This window comes from Crocodylus porosus, unplaced genomic scaffold (genome assembly GCF_001723895.1).
Source record: "Crocodylus porosus isolate Cpor-Errol unplaced genomic scaffold, CroPor_comp1, whole genome shotgun sequence".
NCBI classification, from domain to species: Eukaryota; Metazoa; Chordata; order Crocodylia; family Crocodylidae; genus Crocodylus; species Crocodylus porosus.
This window is the reverse complement of record NW_017728936.1, coordinates 10,670,287-10,686,190: the sequence shown is the minus strand read 5'-3', so window position 1 is coordinate 10,686,190 and position 15,904 is coordinate 10,670,287. Positions and strand designations below refer to the sequence as shown.

The 15,904-nt window shown below is 44.7% G+C and overlaps 1 long non-coding RNA gene across 2 annotated transcripts; it reads right to left on the bottom strand.

Moving 5' to 3' along the window:
- Window positions 1-370: 370 nt before the first annotated feature.
- On the bottom strand, window positions 371-13,364 carry LOC109318071. 2 transcript variants are annotated; one of them, XR_002103176.1, is made up of 4 exons: window positions 13,323-13,364; window positions 7,430-7,489; window positions 5,779-5,831; window positions 371-711 (listed from the first exon to the last, which is right to left on the bottom strand). It is a non-coding gene; the product is annotated as an uncharacterized LOC109318071 (long non-coding RNA). The 2 variants fall into 2 exon arrangements; XR_002103177.1 differs by lacking the exon at window positions 13,323-13,364 and adding an exon at window positions 13,082-13,204.
- Window positions 13,365-15,904: the final 2,540 nt, after the last annotated feature.

Below are 15,904 nucleotides of genomic sequence, written 5' to 3'. Positions count from 1 at the left end.
GTGTAACTAGGATTTGCTAATTCAATGAGTTTATGCACTGAATTTAATTGCAATCCAGTTCTGAATGATCAAGGCCCAAACTCAGGAAGGATTACATGTTTTTAAGCATTAGGAAAGATAACACACCTTGGAGGCTTTTATGCTTTCTGTGACGGTAAAACTAGTAACACTATGTTATTGTGTCATGCCACACAGTAACCTTATGCAGCAGCTCCGACATGGGCTCCAGTGACTCAGAGGCAGACGACATGTGCTGTCTGTTGGCCAAGACCAAGGAAAATATGAGTCTGATTTAAAAATAAAATCTTAGCGTTTGTCAAATCACAGTGCCACGTGATGACCTAAAAAGCAATTCACTAAGAAAATAAAGTGTTTGCTCTTACAAATAATTTATTTGGATTAAATGTTTATAGCTTTGACTTTTTACAAAACAAAGTACAAAAGAAATTTATGGAGGCACTGAAGAGTTGCTCGAACTCCATCTGTAGCTTTTGGCAGAGTTGTGCACGTCTCAGTAGGAAGAACTCAAAATGTAATCAAAGGAGGAATTCACATGGCTAAAAGTCAAAGCAGAACTGGCCTGTTAGAAGGATATTCTTTCTGAAGCAAAGAGACAAATTCTTTTTTTCTTCCAGTCAGTCAATTTAGCTGAACTAGTCAAGAGCCTTTACTGTTTCTTGATCATTAACATCAGAATCAGATGTCATTGCCCTGTTGGAAATAACAGAGCCAGGTTAGATGCAGAAAATTGTTGATGCAGCCCTTGAATACTGGCTGCAGTAACAGCCATTATTTACTGATCACTGATTGCTTGAGAACACCCCACTTTTCGCTTTTTTGTCCAATTCTGCAAAGCAAGCAAAAGCCAAAGGGAGCTGTCAATGCCAAGTAGTATTTTTTCATTCCAAACATTTTTTTTTCTAATGCTTTGCTAAGTCCCAGACCAAAAGCTTCACGTTAAAATGGAGTTGTGCAGAGTTGCTCTTTACTATGAACCCAGTTATGCAAAGATACACACCCCAGCTCACCTTCACACAGGGCACAGTCCCAACCAGACTTCTTTGTGTGCATAACAAACTAGATGCAGGCAGCTCTAAGCCAAAGTCAGGCATGAATCTGCAGGCCAGGAGCCTACATGCAGCTACTTTAAACTTGGAAGGCAAAGGAAGAAGAGACATAAAAGTGCAACTCTGAGAAGCAACCAAGTCACTTAGAAGAATGAGGCATGAGACAGGTCAAAGGAATTTGTGCTTCTAACTCAGTTAGGCTCTTGTCTAAGTCTCACCCTACAGCTCTGGGTTTGCGGAATAGCTATTTCCAGAATCTCTGTGAAACGTCCAATCAAGTTGATCAGCTTGTCTGTACCAATGTGAAAAGCAAAATTAGACACACACATACAAATCCACAAATATTACAGGCAGCTACTGAGACTCCAAACTCAAATGGAAAGCCTGTTTTGTTGTTATGTCTCCACTCCAACCTTTCTATAGGGTCTGTTCCCAATATTCGGCATAGGCCACTGCTTCTGGTGTTGCCAGATCGTATGGGGTGCATTGTGGTGCACCCCACGAGAGTGGGGTGGAAATGGAAAGTGGTCTGAAGTCACCTTAGCATACTTCTCTTCTTCGACCACTCAGCTTTCAGGCTGCAGCACTAAGAGGGGCTGTTTAGACCAGCAAAGGCTAAACATCAATAAATACTGTCCTGCAGTGCTTAAGCCTGTGGTAGGGGACACATTTTCCTTGCTTAGAGATATTTATGTCCAACACCAAGTGCTGTTTTAATATCTGTTTCTTGACTTCCGTTGGTATAATTATCATCAACCCCAAAATTACAAGCTTGAGTGGCAGGAAAGATGCTGGACTTTGCAAAATTGCTGAAGAAATGGGCTGGCAGGAAATGTGAGAAGTTCACTTGTTACCATGTTTAGCTGAAGGAAGTGATGTAGCATCTATGAGAAGCTGCTCAGGCAGGAAGAGAAGCAAGCTGAGACAAAGGGGAAGAGTCACAACTTACAGGGGATGAGAACAGAATAAAGAGCCAATTGAATGCATGAGTCCTACTCAAGTTCGCGGTCCTGAAAAGCAAACCCTTACAAGCAGCTGAACCGGAGAGAACAAATCATTCTTTTCAGTTGCAACAGCCACAACCGATTGCAGCTACAAAACCAGTTGACTGATGTCAGAGACTCATGACCACGGCAGGACCAGAGCAGGGCCCAAGCTGTCTAAGTGCCAGATACTTTATGTGTGAATATCTAACTGCTCATAAGACTCATTCATACAAGACCAAACAGCTGCGGGCCTCACCACATTTACATCTCTCCTTGACTTGGCTGCCCTTCAAAAAACTCTAAACATACACACGCAAAAAATTCTAACCAAATATGATCTGATCCACAGATTGTGTGTGTGTGTGTGTGCATCTGATCTACAGATTGTGTGTGTGTATATTTGGTGCAACTATGCCAGGGCTGTGATTTTGTTGGTGAAATAATAATTATGCCATTAAAACCTTTAGCATGCAATCATGCCAGTATGTAAATGTGTAGTTTATTTTCCCTTTCCCATATGGGAATATACACTTTTACATTGTCCTTATAAGCACCTTATTCCGTCTACTTCAAGAGGTGGATGTTATAGTTAATGATAATAGGAAAATGAAAATGATACAGCTTGTGTACCTAGACAAGTCCTTATGTAAATAAACCCAAAATAAACTCATTCAGTGTTGTGAACTATTCAAGCTATTTCCCTTGCAGGCTGGGGAGGAAGACAGATTTCTGTTTTTTTAATTCTCGGGAGGTGAAGGTCAATGGAAACACATAGATGGGCGAACCATGGAGTCGGTGAGGTCAGGAATAGCGTGAATGGGGGGAGTGGGAAAAGGGAATCTACTAAAGATAGAAAGAGATGAGAATGATTCTGCCCAGTTAGAGGCATCGCATTCAGACACAGAAGAAATTCCCTGCAAATAGATATTTCCTTAGCCTTTCATCTGAGCTGTCACTGGAAACAGGGATCATCTCAGCCAATAAAGGCTATAAATATTTTACAAGACATTAGCAAAATTGATAGGATCCTATCATTTCTCCAGAGGCCATTTAAAAAAAACAACCCACAGTTATTCTAATGAAAGATTTCACAAATCAATAGCTTCTGCTCTGGGTGAGCTTACTGAAATCACTACAAATGGCAGCTCCATGTGTGCTCTGGTGGCAGATGTAAGGCAAATGTTTTTAAAAAGGCCTGAATACAGGAATATACTGAACTATAGGTCAGCTTTCTTTAAGCAGCTGCTTAAGACAAATATGAATGTAAAGGCTTCTTGCACTATCAAACAGGGTGTGAACAAGGCGCCATCACCCCTGCCCACATGGGGCTGTACTCTGCATATCCTTTGTGTTGTTCAGTCCCCCGAGTTTTCCCCCTCCAAGGACTGTGCGACTCGGGGAGGGATCATCTCCATCATTTGCCCCTTCCTCTACCTGCCCAATGGCAAACGTCCTGGCTTCATCCTTAATACCCCGCCTGCTATTTCCTTCATCTTTTCTCGTTAGTTCTCGACATAGGCAGGCGGCAAAATTGCTCACAAATCATGGCATTGGTTATCATTTCGCTACATGTAATAGCTAGTGTTTTTTTCTGAAGGCTTTACTTTCAGTGCTATTGAGGCTACCTTCTGTGCCTCTGGCTGTTTCTCAGTTTTTACATCCCAATGTCAAGGTGGGAATGACACCCAAGTGGAAAAAATCCATAGTTTGGCCTTTCATTTGTATATTTTCAACAGCTGAACCTTCTTGAAGGTGGAGAAGGGTGTGAGAAAAATGATGCTCTTACTGAACTATTCACAGCTTTTAAAAGGGAGAAATGCCCAGCCAAATGCTGTGAACTAATTATCAGGCCAGCGGTTTCAAAGATGATAACTTCAGGCTGCTTAGAGGTGTGTATAGACAGAGACAGACAAATGATACCGAGTTAAAACAGGGATAAATACTTACTGTGCACCGCCAGGTCCTTACCAATTGTTGCGTGTGTCCATTTTGTCCTGCACTAAAGCGGGAGCTGAACTGGGGCAGTTTCTCTCTGAATGCAACAGCTGCAGAATCACCACGGCTCAGCGTCCACTTAGTGCAGCATGGAGCAGACACACAAAATAGTTATTGCAGATCAACTGGTGAATGTAAATCTTTCCCCTTTTAACTCGATATAATTTCTTGGTCTGTCCCTATCCATAAAGAACTACTTTGCAGCAAATGCACTCCCCCCCCCACCTTATGGGCTTGGAGCTGCCCAACTTTCTCAGTATCTGGGGCAAAACTATCAGTGCAACTGGCCCTCTCCACCACAGAAATAAAAGAGCATGAGTAATATTACCAAAAGGAAAAAATGCAAGGAACTGAAATCCCAGGGGTCTCTTGCAGTACTACTTGCCCTGGAGATGCTGTTGTGCTGGGAAGAGGTGGAAAGAGCCGCCAAGAGGAAGCATAGCCGCACACTCCAAAACCTTTTAGTTTCTTAGACAAAATGACTTATTTAGTTACATCAGTGAACCAGCTCTGATTTACTGCTGAGATGAACATCTCAGATATACTTTGTAGAAAGAGCTACCTAGATAGATGCCATCTGTGTTGTCCTGCAAGAAGCAGGGCTTTTTAATGCCGGCTCAAGTCTCCCCTTGGGTACATGAACACGTATCGCAGCAGCCCTGCAACTAAAACTACACACGTTGCCTCATCAGGACAGAGCCAGGTTCACAGTACAACTCGACAAGGGCAGTCTCAGGGAAGCAGCTGCACAACAGTTTGAAACAGCAGTGACTTTCATTTTTAATCTACAGGCATCATTTGTGTTTCAAGGCCACATCTGTAAACCGCTTTTTATTATCTAGTCAAGTAACATTTCCTTTTACCCAGACAGATTCAGAGAGAAATGCATGCATTATACTGTTCCTGTCCAGCACAGCCCCATAGCCAAGCCGTGACAACCAATTCAATTGTGGGAGTTTTATAACCTTTTCCAATTGCCAAGGTCTGAAAGTAACAGTGCTATGACCTTAAACTTGGGCTTCTACTCGCACCATAAATCAAATCACCCACTCCCTATCGGATATTTGTTGGGATCCTGTTTGTTTTTACAGGTGCTCGCTGACAATGGGAAAGAACAGAATTTACATCATCAGTGAGGCCGTGTCCAAGTGCCCAAGAGGAAGCTGTTCAGCAGAACATAAATCAGATCAGCAATCTCACTCCCAACATTAATCACAAGCCCCAGGATCCCTCGGTACCTTCAAAAATTCCCCTACTGGATCAGATCATTTAGTGCAGTATTTCATCTTGAGAAGCAGCCTACTCAAAGTCCGCATATTCTTTGGGTGCTGCAGTTTTCAGACTATGCCTCGCACACACATCTGCCTAGGTGCAGAGCTACTCTTACTTCGACAAGGCTCTGCAGAAGTCCACTCAGGCAGGTGCATCTGCAGGAGCAGGCCCTCCCGCTTCTGCGAACACAGCAGAGCATGAATGATTTTACTGACCCAAGATGTCCTACTCAAGGCAACAGGCGGTCCCCTGTGCATGTATTGGCAGCCTTCAGATCAATTTGACAGGGTATGACATGACAATGTATATTTATAGTGGCCAAACCCTTAGCAGGACATGAAAAAAAGGAAGCTTCTGAAGATTTGCAAAAATGCTGCATTTTGTGGCTGGTGTCTTTGGTTGGATAAGTCATTTGGATAGAATGAAATCCTTATAAAAAATTTTTTTGCATGCATTACCTTTCCTGGCATGCTCGGGTCTTTGGTTTATGCAGACGAGCGATCAATTCTTTCTGAAAAATAGAGATTTAGACACCACTTTAATCCATTCTAAGCTTAGACGGCTAATCTTAGAGGAGAGGGCAGTTTTACACAAACACAGAGCCAAAAAAAACTAATTTTGAAGTAGATCAGGTGTTTCTGTAATTTAGTAGTATACTTAGTCCACATATAGCAGCACATAAAATTCATGCATAAAAAACAAGCAACAAATATGAGAAGAATTACAGACTATTATTGGCGGACATGCTTGTAGCAATTTAGCTTCTAAATACAAGAAATATCACCAGGCCTTTGGATTATGCTTTCATTGCTAGCACTTGGAAAGAGTCTTATACAACAGACATTTTTTGGCCCAGATTTGAACAAACTCTCAGAAAAGGAAGGACTTATTATGAAGCCCTTTACAACTGTGGAATAAATGGAAGAAAAAAAGAACACTTTTGATATTAACACCATATTTTTCTTTTAAAATAAAGGCTTTGTCTTATGACATCTTGCTTTCCAAGTCACCATTTCAAATAGTTGTATTTATCTGCCTGAAAAAAACTATAGCATTGCTCCCTTCTATTAGTTGGTACTTATTTCTATCAAGTAGGGTGTGTGGCTCTTCGGCAAGACGTGTTTTGGTTTATACGATGTACCTTACTGAATGCCTCTGCAGGAAGGGAATGCCTTTATTCAGGCAAACAGGACCTCAGCGAGTTTTGCAGCTTCCCTATAAAGCTTTGGCGACAGGATGTTAAAGTGGAAAAGCTGACAGGGGGAAATGCAAAACTGAGGTCTGAAAAAAAGCCAAGAGGCTGCAAAGTCTCCTCTGCTGCATTTAATTGAGAATTGTATCTACTCCCATTGAGTTGTATTAAAAAGTCGTTAACTAAAATGAACGGAAGTGTTTCTTCTGTTACTGATGCTCATACAAGTTTTTCAGTTAATTTTATCCTTATTTTGCCTTGCATTTATATTTCCATTCTCATTATTTATAGGCTAGTACTTACAACAAAACAGAACGACCATGGGTCCTGCAACATTTTCTTGTTTCTCACCTCCTCCCTATCGATGATGCCAGCCTCAGCCCCCGTCTGCCTCTCCCATCGACAGCTCTACATCTTCCACCCCACGCTAAGGCAAGAAATGTCAGACCTGGGCTTCTCTACAAGGTCACATTTTAGTCCTTCCTCAGGTCCCTCTTCTATCGCAACATCTCACAAGAAAGTAGCTGCCTGATTATGGCTGCTGTGGTGGTCTTTTGGTATAACCTACGCAATCTTAAAAATAAAAGCCAGCCCAAGACATAGCCAGTTACACCCTTGGTCACTTTGCCTATATGCTGTATTACTTCCCTGTATCCATGGACCCTTCTCTACATCCACTGTCCAGATTAGAAGGAAAGATGGAGGCATTGTGCTTCCTTTTTTCAATGTCCATTAACATCCAAACTAATGTGCATCTTACTCGCAAGATGCTTCTCAGACTAGAAATCACCTACTAGTAGCACCAGCAGGCTCAGCAGGGTAGCTTGGTAGTCCATGCTGTGTTACAGAACAGGCTAAGGAAAGACTGCCTTGAGACAGACACGTCAGACACTAATCTAAAAAGCAAGCAGCCTCACCGTGATCCGTTCTTCTCGTTGCTTCCTCAGCAGAGCTAGTATTTCATCTCTTCTCTTGGCCTGGGAGGAAGCATATTTACCATGTCAAGTGCAAGGGGATTTAATTGAATTCAACTGCAGTTTGCAGATTCAAAAGAAACCCTCCCTTTCTCAGAGCTGAAAACTAGAAGGAATGCATAATAAGAGCAGAAGAAACTGCTTAATAGACAACACATTTTTTTGCCAGAATCCACAAGAGCACAATGTTTTAAGACATGTTTTGGGGGGGGAGGGGGGAGTTGGTTGTTGGTCTCAGGACACAGGCAGACAAGGTTCTTTGGGTAAATGTAATATCTTTTATTAGACCAACTAAATAGTTGGACAAATTGTTCTTTGCAAGCTTTTAGGTACAACCCCCCTTCTTCAGACAGAGGGAGACTCCTGAAAGCTTGCAAAGAACAATTTGTCCAACCATTTAGTTGGTCTAATAAAAGATATCACATCTACCCAAAGACCCTTGTCTGCCTATGTTTTAAGACATGAGGTTTTTCTCCTAGGACTCTGCAGAGAGCTCTGATAAGACCAATCTTCCTTGATTCGGGATCAAGCGCACAGAGATAAACCTATTTACAAATAGTGAGCTAACAATATGTAAAACTACAAAAAGAAGGAGTATATAGGTTTTTCATCCACAACTTTTAATCATATAAAAATTGCTCAGCTAGAGTCCTTGAGTGGATGGGCCCTTTCGTCCTGATTATATTTTTCCTGGAAACCCATTCTCTCCTGATCTATAAAAATGAATTAAAGTCAGAGCGTGAGATCCTGGTTCCACTGACATCGAGGTCAAGAGACCTGGTGGTTTCAGAGGCCAGGATTCCCCCCCAGAACGTCGAACCATGTAATACTTTCAGATGCTTTTTCAATGAATGCTCTTTGGTCTTCTGGCTTATGAAAAGGTAAATGAATGTCCCATTTGCCTTCAAAACTACTCTCTCTACACCAGAGGTTCTCAACCTGTGGCCCACAGGCCACTCCTCATCCACAAGCTCCATCCAAGTGGGCCACAGAAAGGTTGTGGAACAAATTAAGAATATCTGTACTTGTAAGGCAAGACTACTGATCTTAAAATGAGCGGTGTGCTTTGGTTTGTAGAACAACAACAAAAACAGTTTAAGTGGTCCACTGAGACCCTCAGCAATTTTCAAGTGGTCTGACCAAAAAAAAAAGGTTTGAGAACCACCACTCCACACAATCTCAGTTTGAAAAGTAGAGTGACTGCGTGAGAAACAGTGCTTTGATTACTATTCACATCAGTTTGCCAGTACTTTTGTTTCCATGCCCTGATATCAATCAAACTACTTGCAAGTACCATGCTGGACTTTTGCTAGCTGGAAAAAAACAGCAACATGGGGAAAAGCTATCTGCTTAAGCTGGAGAACGGCATATACAGTCATTCTGAAAAGTAGTTTGACATTCCAGTAAGTATCCTGGGAAATCCCTACAACCAGTACAAGAGAAAAAACAAACCTCGGCAGATGAAAAATCCCAAGGTAGTCTCACTTTGTAAGTATTTTGGCATTTAAACCCAATGATTACCAAATGAAGGAAATAACCAGACTTGCAAACCCCTTTCTTTAACCAGGACCCACATCATTCACCAATTTTCCAGCACTTGAATTGAGGTGAACAAGGAATTCTAAGAAATTTCACCTGCCCTGGTTAATGCAGTGGTAAAAGCACAGAAATCAGCCTCCTACAGCATTCACCAGGCCGCTAATGGAAACAAGCAAGCCAAAGTGGTAACTGTTGCAGCGGGGCAAAATGAAAAAGGATTAGCTGGCACCGGACACGTTCCAGCAGTTAAGCCACGATGCTCAGCACTGATTTAGGATTTAATACAAACAAATCTGCTAGCGGTTATCAATGGGGAGTGAAAAAAAAAAAAATACAGCGAGAGGAGAGAAAGAGACACTCAAAACCCTTTAACAAACCATTGAGGATATATATCTAGATCTATACATCTCCACTGCGGAGCTAACCCAGGCGTAAGGAGCAAAGCTCTGCATACGTTATTGTGTCCTCACAGATGCTGCGCTGACCTCTGTGAGCTGTTAGACTTTCTGGGGTATAATCCATGGGTGCAGCAAACTGAGCCACTCAATTATTACTTTTCCAGTGAACTGTGAGAGTATGCATCTGCCCTGAAGATAGATCCTCCGAGGTTTCTGTGATGGGCTCGTCAAAGTCTTGCAAGAGTTTTGTAGCGTGATAATCATCAGTACCATGCCTGAATAAATATTTGATGTGATCTACACTCTGAGCACTAATTCAGAGATAAGGAGCTGTGGAAGACAGACGGCCGAGACAAACATGGAAAGAAGAGGAAGTGGCTAGAGCAAAAAGCACTGTACAGCAATATTCTGATCTATTCAGACAGGCCTTACATTAGCCACACTGATGTAGGCTGATTTCTTGGCGTGGCTGTGCCTGTCATTTCGTAGTTAATCACACAATACTCTATCCTTGTGGGAATGAACGAATTATAGATAAATCCACTGCAATGAATGTTAGAAAGATACCAGCTATGTTTCTGCACGTTACTCTAGGTTCATATAAGCTAACTGGCTAATTAGAACAACCATTTATAATACATTACCCTCTGAGTTTGAGAAATTACAGTATTATAATTAACATCATTTAGCTTGCTCTTTTGAAAATACTGACTCTCTTCCCTACTCAGGGCAGACCGCCCTTTGCAGAGCTAAAACTTCCATCCTTTGCTCTCCCCACACAGGAAGAGTGACCATGTAGATGTGAAAAGAAAATGCTACAATTGTCTAGCAATATCTTTATTAGATTCTTCTTCTTCCATTTAGTGCGTTCATCATCATTTCCCTGGACTTACTTGAGGCCGGTAACCTGTCTTGTAGGTGTGTAAAGTAACTGTTTCACTGAAATGAATTGGCTCTGCTTATGACTGAGTGACATGCAAAGCTGTGCAATCCTGATTTCATCTATTGTTGGAGAATTTAAATTAAAAAAAAATGAACTGAGTAATCAGCAAAAAGGCCTGCTACTCTGTTAATCCCATTTTCAGAAGAAAGGCCTAATGGCTGCTAATGGATGAAACGCATTACAGGGTTATTAATTGGAAAGAGCAGGACTGCTGACTTGCTTCAAAGAAACAGCAGAGCTCAGCACCTTTATGCACCTACCACAGATTGCTTTCTTCTGGCCTCCTTCCCAGGCCTAGAATATAAGCTTTTCATTAAAAAACAAAACAAAAAAACAAACAAACCAAACAAACCCACCAAACATTTTACTAAAATGAGGAAAATATACTGTAATTACAGAGTAAGACTGGCAACCTTATCACAGTATTTAATGTTCGCCTTTGATTTAGATGCCTGGGATCAGCTACGTGGGAAATATATGCAATATTAATTCGCCAGTCATATTGCCGCCAACTGCAAGAAAAGTTTCCTTTTGCAGAATGTATCAGCATCTAGAAAGCCAAAGCCTAGTCGGCTTTTAGTCAATATATGCAAGTGGTGTGTGCTCCCATGTGACAAGTGCCTGAATAATTTTCTAATATGGCAGCGTGACTGAATCGCATAATCCCGGAGTGTATAATTAACCATTTAGAAAAGGGTTATTTTAACTGATTAAAAACCCAAATGAGGGAGATGACTTGATGCAGAGTTGCTAATTGTTAACGCCTTGCATTCCAGTGGTCTCCGAAGTGCGGTGCGTAAGACAATCAATTGAGGTGCGGGAAGAAAATATTAGAACTTCTATTTATATAAATATACATAGATTGGGGGTGCGTGCTCAAAAATGTTTTACTGATAGGGGTGCACGATCAAAAAAGTTTGGAGACCGCTGCTCCTGAGAACCAAGGAGCCCTGTAAAAACCCAAGGTGGGGCTGGGCCTGAATAATGCAAAAATACACAAGATACAGCCTCTGCTATGTGACGCCCCCTCCCTGTGGGCACAGTCAGGAGGGCAGGTGTGCCAGCGCTCAGCTTCACGGGGTAAGAAACAGCAGCAGGACCTGGGGCATCCTGCACCTTGGCTTTCCAGCACAACTTAAAGCAGTCTCAGGGATGCTCTAAGCCCCACTGGATAGGGATGACCCCCAAAAGGCTGGTTCAGAGGCAGGCTTGCTGGAGCAGCGAGGTCACGAGCAGGTGGTGCTGAGCCACCTATAATGCCTCTGCATTACTGGAGCATGCAAAGTGAATCCCTCCCTGTCCATCCTTGCCCATGCCAACCCTTTTCCACCAGGCAAGCAGGGGCAAAGGTTTCCCCTTACTTTGTTGCTTAATCCATAATATTTAGTATCTTGGTTACAGCAGCATTCCCTATAACATGCTGCCTTGCCTACCTCAAATGTCCTACTCTGCATAACCTATAGTGTATCCTACCTAATCCAGTTGTGCTTTCAGGTGCAGAGACATTTGCATGTCACATGCTTTTCGTGCAATTTGCAGCCCTCACACACACTCTTTGAAACATAAAAGCCTATTAAAGCAGAGCTGAAAGTTTTCTAACTTGTCTGAATACTTTTAAAACGTACCTCTAACCTTGCAGTTTGTACTCATTTCACTTTCCCCAACTGTACTTCACCAAGTGCTACACATTTGATGGTAGTGTTGCAAACCCCATCTTGAAACAATGGTGTTACTGCAGCAGGATAATTAGTTTTTAAACTCGGATGAATGTTGCCTCAGAACTCTAAAAAAGGCGGAAGTGCTTCATTATTTGCAAATTTATGCTTTTAATAAAATGCGCTATTTGTCTTCCACGCTCCCAGATTTACTATGTAATTTCATTATCCCAGCTCCCCCCTTGAGGGGATAATCAGATAAAAAGCCTTCTATGGGGATGATAATACTATATTGGTTTTATGGCTCCAAAACAGACTTACAAACTGCATACATCTCATGGGAGTGTGCAAAGTTATGTGGCCGCACATGCAGCAGAGTAATTTTTCCTCGAGATACCATGGGATTTCCTTCACGCACAAAATAAAAGAGTTGATTTGGGATGAATACAAGCTGCCTTTTGCCACAGGCTGTTATCAGAGCAACAGCAGTGACTATATATATTAAAAAAAAAGACATCACTATACAAATTTTACTGCTTTCACTCTGGTATCAAAGCCTTCAAATATAGTAGGAGATAAGTGTAATGCTGGGAAATAATGGTGGGGACCTGCTGAGTTGAGACCACCATTGAAGACCTACACGGGCATACACGTTGTCTTTACTGAGGTGAACGTGGTTCGTACTTGGTGTCTTAGCAGTAACGAAGGAAAGACCTGGAATGAATTATACTTAAACATTCAAGAGACTCTGTCAACCTAAATATTGCGTCAGCCTTACTGGCTGTTTCTGGGTTCATTTCCAAATTCCCAAACCCCAGCACATCAAACAAACATACAACAGGAAAAGATTTCCCTCTCCAAGAACAACTATATTGAGTAGGGTTTGGAGACATTTCTGATAGCCACAGAATATGAAAAAAAACCCAACCTGTTTTCACAAAATGTTCATGTTTGGCCCTCCTGAGAGGTGCAGGACCTCTCTACCCAAACACCTTGTTTCTTTATATCACAATGTTAGCAGCTCAGCTCCAGCAATGCAGATCTGTAGTTTATTACAAACCTATCCTCTCTGATTTGCTGGGCATGAGGGCAGGCTCTGTTTTGTGCAGAAACAACAAAGCAGCCTAATCCACACAGGATTGCCATTCTGTGGTTGGTGGAGAGGAAGAGGACACAGTATTGATATGACCACCCAGCCAAACGTGACAATTGCTAGCAGAGTCTGGGGTATTCTGCATCCTTACATCCTCCCTTGCCATCAGATCCCATTGATATGCCCAGCACCCTTCTGAAGATTTTACCTTCTGAAGATACTTTTCCTTTTCTTCAGCTTTCTGGGCTTTCTGGGCTTCCAGGAGGATTTGGTCCAGCTCTAGGTAAAACAACACAGTCAAATGACTACACGGTGCAGAATCAAGCCAGTGATGACGCAGCGCGACTCCCGTACCCGAGCACTGTAACGGTCATCTGGATCACAGCTAGCTCACTCTGAGCTCCACTCCTCTGGTGCCCTGCTCTTCACCTTGTTTTACAGAGGGGTGGAAAGGAGATACAGGGTAATTTGGAGTCAAGGACTGGCCCACAGGTGCCTGCTATCAAGTATCAAGACAGCCCAGCATCTCATGAGGCTTAATTAGGATAAGTGCAAAGTCCTGCACATAGGATGGAATAATCCCCTGCATCAGTACAGGCTGGGGACTAGCAGCAGCTCTGCAGAAAAGGACCTGGGGGTGACAGTGGACAATAAACTGAACATGACCCAGCAGTGCGCCCTTGTTGCCAAGAAGGGTAACAGCATCCTGGGCTGCATTGCTAGGAGCGATGCCAGCAGATCGAGGGCAGCGATTCCTCCCCTCTATTCTGCACTGGGGAGGCCACATCTGGAGTCCTGCGTCCAGTTTTGAGCCCCCCACTACAGAAAGGATGTGGACAAATTGGAGAGAGTCCAGTTAAGGGAATGAAAATGGTTGGGGGCTGGGGACGTGACTGGTGAGGAGAGGCTGAGGGAACTGGGATGATCAAGTCTGCAGAAGAGAAGACCGAGGGGGATCGAATAGCAGCCTTCAGCTCCCTGCCGGGGGGCTGCAAAAAGGACGGAGCCGGGCTGTTCTCAGTGGGGGCAGATGACAGGACAAGGAGCAATGGGCTCAAGTTGCAGCAAGGGAGGTTCAGGTTGGATATTAGGGAAAACTTTCCCACTGGGAGGGTGGTGAAGCACAGGAACAGGTTACCTAGAGAAGAGGTGCGTCTCCACCCCACGGGGTGTTTCAGACCCGGCTCCACAGGCCCTGGCTGGGAGGATGGAGCTGGGGCTAGTCCCGCTTGGAGCAGATGCCCTGCCCGCCCCCGTTCAAGTGCTCTCCCAGGCACCTAGCCACGCTCGCCCAGGTGTAGCCCGGGACTCCCGCCCCCCGCAGCCGGGCACTCACCGTGCCGGGGCGCCGAGGCAACCACCTTCCTCCCTGCAAGGCAAGATGGCGTTAGCTTGGCTTCCTGCCCCGAGCCCCCCACCTCGGCTCTGGGCCCCATCCCCAGCGCCTCCGGGGCACGCGCTCACGGGGCTCCTGGGGCACCACCGGGCCCACGTGGGACTCGAGCAGCGGCTGCAGGGTCACGGAGCTCCAGAAGGCCTTGGCCAGGCCGACGTCGCGCTCTGCCGAGCCTGCGAACACCAGTGGCCCAGCCGCGGGCCGGCTCTGAGCTGCGGGCCACCGTGTTGCCATGGGAGTTGCCCAGCCCAGCCCAGGCTCCGCCCCCTTCCGTGGAGGCCCCTCCCCTCAGACCCTGGCTCCCTGCATGCCCAGCAGCTCTTGGTCACACTCAAGGGACACTGCCGACCCTCCAGGCCTGCCCTGGAGTCCCCAGGAATGAGATATCAAGCTCCAAGGGACTGCTGAGAGTCACTTTGGGGATAAACGATAGGGCATTGGGTAAAATAAATATGAAACGTTGAATCCAATCCATGCAATGTGCCTTTGGCCTCTTGACAGCCTATGCACCATCATCCCTAACTGATCTATGCTGGCACATGGGCACGTTCGTGCTGTGTTGTGGGCACACTGGTGTTTTGGAAACCTCCAAGAACAGAGTCAGAGTTCGCAGCCTCAGCCCTGAACCTCCCAGGCCGCACGTGCCAGAGCCTGCCGTGGGCTCCTGGGGCCTGGGCACAGATTTGCCCCTGTGGGCAGCAAGTGCTGGGAGGAGCTGGCTGCCGGCGGACTCCATTGGTGCCGTAACCTCACCCAAGTGGCAGCCGGGGTCAAGGGAAAGTCTCTCACCCTCCAAGCGGAGAACAGGGGAAGGAAAAGGAGAGGAAGCCTCACTTACGCCCTACTTTTCCCTACAGAAAGCCCTGCAACTTCTGCAGCTAGGTCTGCAGCTCCAGGATAGGACTCTTACCTCTTTTGGCGTTTTGGTCGATTTGGGAGCTCTTGGCCACCAGAGATGTTACCAGGGATTGCTGCGTGGAATTGCTCTCGTCCATCCCCATAGTCAACTCAAGACCCATCAGAGAGCCGTGGTAGAAATCACCCTTGAATGGAGGGATTGCCACAGCCTCTGAGCAGCACAAAAACACTTGCTCTGCCTGATCTACTCACACTTCACCCCAAATTAGGCAACGAATCTGCCCAAGTGACCCTGAGTCTGTGCCCAGGAGCCTGCCCAAGACAGTCTGACCGTGGCTGTGGGTACACGCTGGGCTCTGTTCATAAGCAGCTGCCATGCCTTGTTCTGCAGACTTGGCAAGAGCAAGTAGGCAGGTTGTGCTTCCCGTCAGCACTGCCAGGCTGGCTACAAAGCCAGTGTAGACAAGCCCTGAGGGTACAGATGCACACAGCATGTGGGAGCACAGGTTTCTGCCACATGCAACGTGGGGGCATTC